The following is a 5,966-nucleotide window of genomic DNA, read 5'->3' on the forward strand; positions in this document are numbered from 1 at the left end:
AAGGAGGAAGATAAAGAGGCAAACCTAGAATGAAAAGAATTTTAAGTTTTGGGGTACAAACAAAACAAAGTAGAATAAAGGTCTTTTGATAATGGAAGGTTAGAATCGTTTCTTTAAGCAAATAAGAATGCTATCACTCTCCATTAGCACTCTACTGGGGGTTCACACCAGAGTATTAAGAAAAATAAATAAAAGCCATAGTAATTGTAAAGGAAGAAACAAATCTGTCATTATTTATAGCTGAATGAAATAATATAATAGAACATCTCAAGGACTTCCAAGAAAGGATAAAATTAGAGTTAATAGAAAGGCTAGCACTATTGTCATATACTGCCAGTCTACAATGTTCAACTGTATCTTTATAGAATAGCAACAAATTCTGTTATTACCAATTTTAGTTTGGAAATGGTCCCCAAGTGCAGGGTCCCTTACTCACTTTAATTCTCCTTCAGAAGCTTCTCACCTAGTAAAAATTCCTAGTGAGGGTGACACAGCAATGAAGGACTTTTCTCTCTGTCCCACCAGATAAGTTCTCCCATTTCCTTTATTTACCTTCTAGGCTTTTTTTTTTCTATATATATATATATTTACATCATTGTTCATTTTTAAACGTTTGCTTCCTCCCTCTTCCTCCCCCAGGTGCAGTCCCCATAAAATCTCCTTCACCAATGCACCCCCCATCTAGGCTTACCATTGTTTTCTTACATCCCGAGGGAAAAGAGCATCACCAGGAAGATAAAACCTGAATTGCTGACCACCAGGTGATAATAAAAGAAAGCTGGTGTCAACCGAAACCTCCAGACACTTAAGCTGCAAGCATGGACATGCTGACCCTTGCCTCTCCCTCTTTAATCCCTTGTAACTCTGGACAAATACTCCTATCCTTTGCCGGAGAGCAGGGCCATGGTCTTTCAGACATGAGTCTGCTGCCCTCCTCAATTTGTCAGCAAATTAAACTACTTTACTTCTCCTCTAACTCTGTTTCCTTATATTGACTGAGGGAAATGGACGGAGGCCAGCATTCGGTATCAAGGGTTTCCTGTTTTTTAAAGGAAAATTGTTACAGAGAACATTCACAATTAATTTCACTGGGAAGTTGTCAAGTAGGGATCTGGTTGCTAAAGCTTTGTCTCAGTCTATTTTCCCTAATAGCTGTTTCAATATAAGCAGTCTGAATGAACACACAGAAAGACTCAAAGAGAAACAAAAAATCCACCATTAAAAAGATGTAATCTAAGACCAAAATATGCTGTTAAATTCAAATAACTGATTTCAGTAAAGGGTAAATGGAGAAGGGCTGGTTTAATAGGAAATCTAATGATACCAAGTCCTGGGAGCTGTTGCCGATTACCTATAAGACTGTTTTTCTAGTTAAAAAAAAAAAAAAGGCAGAGGGTAGCTTACTTGTATTCTAAAAATATACCGTCTGCATCCACTCCATTCTGACATAGTCAGATAGTTACAGGGCAGGGAGAGGGGAAGTTGCCCCCCTCCTGGACACCACCCCGTCACAAGATGAAATGTTTTAACTTGTTCTAAGTTTGTTTGTTTGTTTGTTTGTTTTTTTTAAATTTTATTTATTTATTTATACAAGCACTGGGTACAGTCAGAAGCACAGGAGGGTGAGAGAAGTCATCAGAGCCAGAGCGGGGAACAAAATAGGCAGAAGGACCGAAGTACACTGCTGAGGGGAGCAGCGGGCGGCAGGAGAGGTCTGCGCATCATGTGGGACCCTCCCCTAGTGGTTGGGGAGCAGCCGGGAATCAAACCAGCGCTTCAGAGGCTGCGGGCAGCTTCGCAACCCAGCGCTCAACTGCTGCGCCACTGGGGAGGCCCAAGATGAAATGTTTTAAAAGGAACATGGTGGTAAATTAAAAGAGATCCAGGGAGTGTTGAGAACCAAATCATATAAGAGCTAGAATATTTAGCCTGCAGTAGCAAAGACTGACAGCGGAAGCCAAGGGAGAGTTTTCTTCAGACATTTAAAGGGCAGCGTCACGTATTTAATACCTACTACAAGACAGATAAAAATTGTAAATAATGATGTGTACTTGGTGTAGTGCATGCATATCTATGATGTAAAAAGCCAGAATTCAACATCAATATTTTGTTACTCAAAATGCCAGTTTAATATTGATAGAACTTCATATTTCTCCAAGAAAACTAACAATATAGATTTTCATAAGGAATCTCAATCTTTTTGATGTCAACTGGTTTTATTTTTATTTTTTTAAAGATCGATTTATTTATGCATACAAGAGCTGGGGTGCAGGTCAGAGATGCAGAAAGGTGAGAGGATTCACCAGAGACAGAGTGGATAGCAGAACAGGCAGATCCACTAAAATACACTGAGGAGAGCAGTGGGTGAGACAGGAGAGGTCTGCAGTGCCATGTGTGTCACCTCCCTGGCTGGGGATCGAACTTGTCCTGCATTGGCTACAGATAGCCTCACAGTGCCTCATTTCAACCACCTGCACCTTAATGTGATTTTAAAGGCACACTGTATTAATTTGGTTATGATGCTGTGAGTTTTGTCTTAACATACTTATTAGATTATGATATACCTATTAGATTAAATAAGGCTCAGGGGTAAGGCAAACACATCACCTTGTTCCACAAGACATTCATGCACTTTCAGCATCTTTCTGCACAAATGAGGTAGGGCTGAGGTTGCAACGTCATTCCCAACCTGGGTTTCAGTTTTGGAGCCAGTTCCTGAGGGAAATGCAAGTAAAACCGCTGAAGCAATGCTGTAAAAAACAAGAACATTTCCATCCGAGCCAGCTGTTCTCCAAGACAATGTCTTCTCCCTAAATAGAAAAAGCAGACATCATAGTTTCTACAAGTCCACAATATTTATCAAAATTAATGTCTAATCGGATTCCATTCATGTAATCTGGAATTTAAAGAAAGTTAGAAGCTACACTTATTATAGGACTTTCTTAAACTCCAAAGAATAGAAACTATCACTCCAGCTCCCAGACCCATTTCTTTACCTTCTTCTGTCAGTCAAGTCATGGACTTTTGTAAGCTTTATAGTCCCACCCTCCAATTCCCTTGCATATTGCCAAAGAGCCCAAGATATGTCATGAAAGATCTAATTTGAGGTGTGACCTTTTTTTCTATAGATCCAGGAGAAGCTCATTTCAATGAACTAAATGTGTATCCTCCAGTGAAAGAAGAACAACCCCTTTTCCATAAGTTCCTGTGATCTGTGTACTTTTTTTTTTTTTTAATTTTTGGACAGTATTTTATTTCCCCCCTTAGGTGTTGTTGACATAATTCTCAATTCTCCCACTACCATGGCATCTGTGATCCATCTTCACCATCCCTTGTGGTCTTCCCTCCCCTGGTTTTTTTTTTTTTTTTGTGTGTGTGTGTGTGTTTTATTTTATTTTTTATTTTTTATTTTTTTAAATAATAAATTTTATTTTTATATTCCCCATACAATTGCAACCCCCCCCATTCTGACCCCAATCCCTTTCCTCCCGCCCTTCACCTCCCAAAAAGTGTCTCTGGTTCATAGTTTTTTGTTGATTTTGATTTTCGCTTTCTTATAGTTATTCATTTTTCTGGTCCCTTATTTAAGTTTTCTAGATTCCTGCTATAAGTGAGACCATCCGGTATTTTTCTTTTTCTTTTTGGCTTATTTCGCTGAGCATGATCCCTTCCAGATAGCAGATGCAACATCTTTGGAGCCCAAGTAAAATACAGTGGGAGAGCTATAGACTCTAGCTTTACTTAAAATTACATGTCACTCTCCTCTCTGGGAATTGATAATGTTATTGTTATTGACTTTGAGTTCTACCAGTTTTGATTACAAGTCAAAAATCCCCAAGCAAAAAAAAAGCTTTAGATGAAGCCAGAGCTTCTTAACAGTTTCTCTGTAGTTGATAAATTCTTACTTTGAGTTGATACAAGTATTAACTCTAAGTCATTCTCTCTTAAAAGAATCAAAACTATGTTTTCAGAGTTGGATTATTTAATTCTACAACACAAATGCTTAAGATGTTATACATGATAAATCAACATTATACTTTGTCCTTATATTATGTTGTGGAAATTTCTCTTACCTAGAGAAAAAGGAACCAAAGCTTCCTTCTTGGCAAAATGTCCACTGCTGTCCAGAAATCACTCAGGATAGAATATTTCTGGATCTCCCCAGTATTTTTCATCCAAGTGTACAGAATAAAGATTTGTAATTACTGTTGTGCCTTTAGGAATGTTATAACCACGTACAACTGCATCTTCAGAGGTTGCATGGAAAATCCCTAATGGCACACTATTACAGAATCTTAAAACTTCATGCAAAACCGCCTCAGTGTAAGGCATTTTGCATTGGTCGTCCTAAGAAGGCTTCCCACTGGGACCCATAATTAAATCAATCTCTTTCTGAACTTGTCCTGTCAGAGAAAAAGTGCTCAAGTTATTATGCAATTCTTAAATTATATCTAAAGTAATTTCTCTTTGGAATAAAACAAAGGATAATCTACAATAAGCCAACAGGGTATGCATACACACGGATTCAGATTTTTCATTATCTGGGAATTCCATTTAAATATATGGCATATATCTTGTACTACCAGTACCCCAATGCTCTGAGTAACTTTGTTGTGAAAAACACATTAAAAATTATAAAAGTAGAGCCTCCCTGGTGGCGCAAGGGATTAAGCACCGTACTATGAAGCAATCTGCAGCCTCTGCAGCATGAGTTTGATCGCCAGCAGGCCAGGGAGAAACCCACATGTTGAGGCAGACCTCTCCTGTCTCGCCTGCTGCTCCCCTCAGCAGTGTATTCCAATCTACCTGTTCTGTTCCTCACTCTGTCTCTGGTGGATCCTATCACCCCCCACATCTCTGGCCTGTACCCCAGTTCTTGCATGCATAAATATTTTTAAAAAGTATAAAAGTAAAAATTAAATCTAGAATTGGAATAACATCACTCTCAACAGGAAAAACAGGGAAGCAAAAACTTGAAAAAACAGGGTTCAACAAGAACAAATCATGATTTACATCCCTGTTCTGGCACTTGTAATAACATAAAACCCTTTTCCTCATTTATAAATGAGGTATAGTTAAGACCTTTCTCAGAGGTTGATTTTTTTCACTTGTAATAGATTTGAAAACACCCCATAACTATTACGCATTTTTCTTCTTGGCTAGCACAGCAGGAATTCCTAAATAAAAAATTCTGTAATTCTGTACTTGGGTCTTCCCTGGTGGAACAAGGGGTTAAGCACCACACTATGAAGCAATCCGCAGCCTCTGCAGCATGAGTTCAATCCCCAGCAGGCCAGAGAAATACCCACAATGCATGGCAGACCTCTCCTGTCTTGCCCGCTGCTCCCCTCAGCAGTGTATTTCAGTCAGTCTGCCTGTTCTGCTCCCCACTCTGTGTCTGGTGAATCCTCTCACCCCCCACCCCAAACCTCTGGCCTATACTCCAGCTCTTGTATGCATAAATAAATCTTTAAAATAAATAAATAAAAGAGTCCACATGGGTTGGGGTGAGTGGCCCACAGTAGGCACATGGTCAGCGTTCACTGTGAGGACGCTCCTGGCCAGCAAGGACGCCATTGCTCCCTCAGCGATGTAGGTCTCTAGATCTACTTTTAGTCACTAATTCATTCTCTTTCACCATCAGTTCCCAGAGCCCACTCTTGGGGTCATCACCCTTGTTTCTAATCCTCACAGCAAACGCTAGACCAGCATATGCAAACATCTAAGCAAGTCCTAGGGACCATTAACTAGATCCTGTATTCGGAACTCATTTCCTGAGTAGCCCTCCGTGTTGCAACCCATCCCACAAAACACACAGAGCCCGCAAAGCCCAGAAACTCAGCCCGGGGCCCTTCCCACAGAGTGGGCCTGTCAGCACCACCCAGCAGCCAGCAGGTCCCCGGGTGTCTGGGCCTAACCCCCTCGATGCCCCTGGAGGTGGGCGGATCTGGTTTGTGGGCTCCCTG

General features: G+C 40.3%; 1 pseudogene; it reads right to left on the minus strand.

Annotated features, from left to right (window-relative positions):
* Positions 1–2,049: 2,049 nt before the first annotated feature.
* On the minus strand, positions 2,050–5,722 carry LOC129144772 (vitamin D 25-hydroxylase-like; annotated as a pseudogene).
* Positions 5,723–5,966: the final 244 nt, after the last annotated feature.

This window comes from Talpa occidentalis, unplaced genomic scaffold (assembly GCF_014898055.3).
Source record: "Talpa occidentalis isolate TD23 unplaced genomic scaffold, MPIMG_talOcc4v2.1 talOcc4.6, whole genome shotgun sequence".
NCBI classification, from domain to species: Eukaryota; Metazoa; Chordata; class Mammalia; order Eulipotyphla; family Talpidae; genus Talpa; species Talpa occidentalis.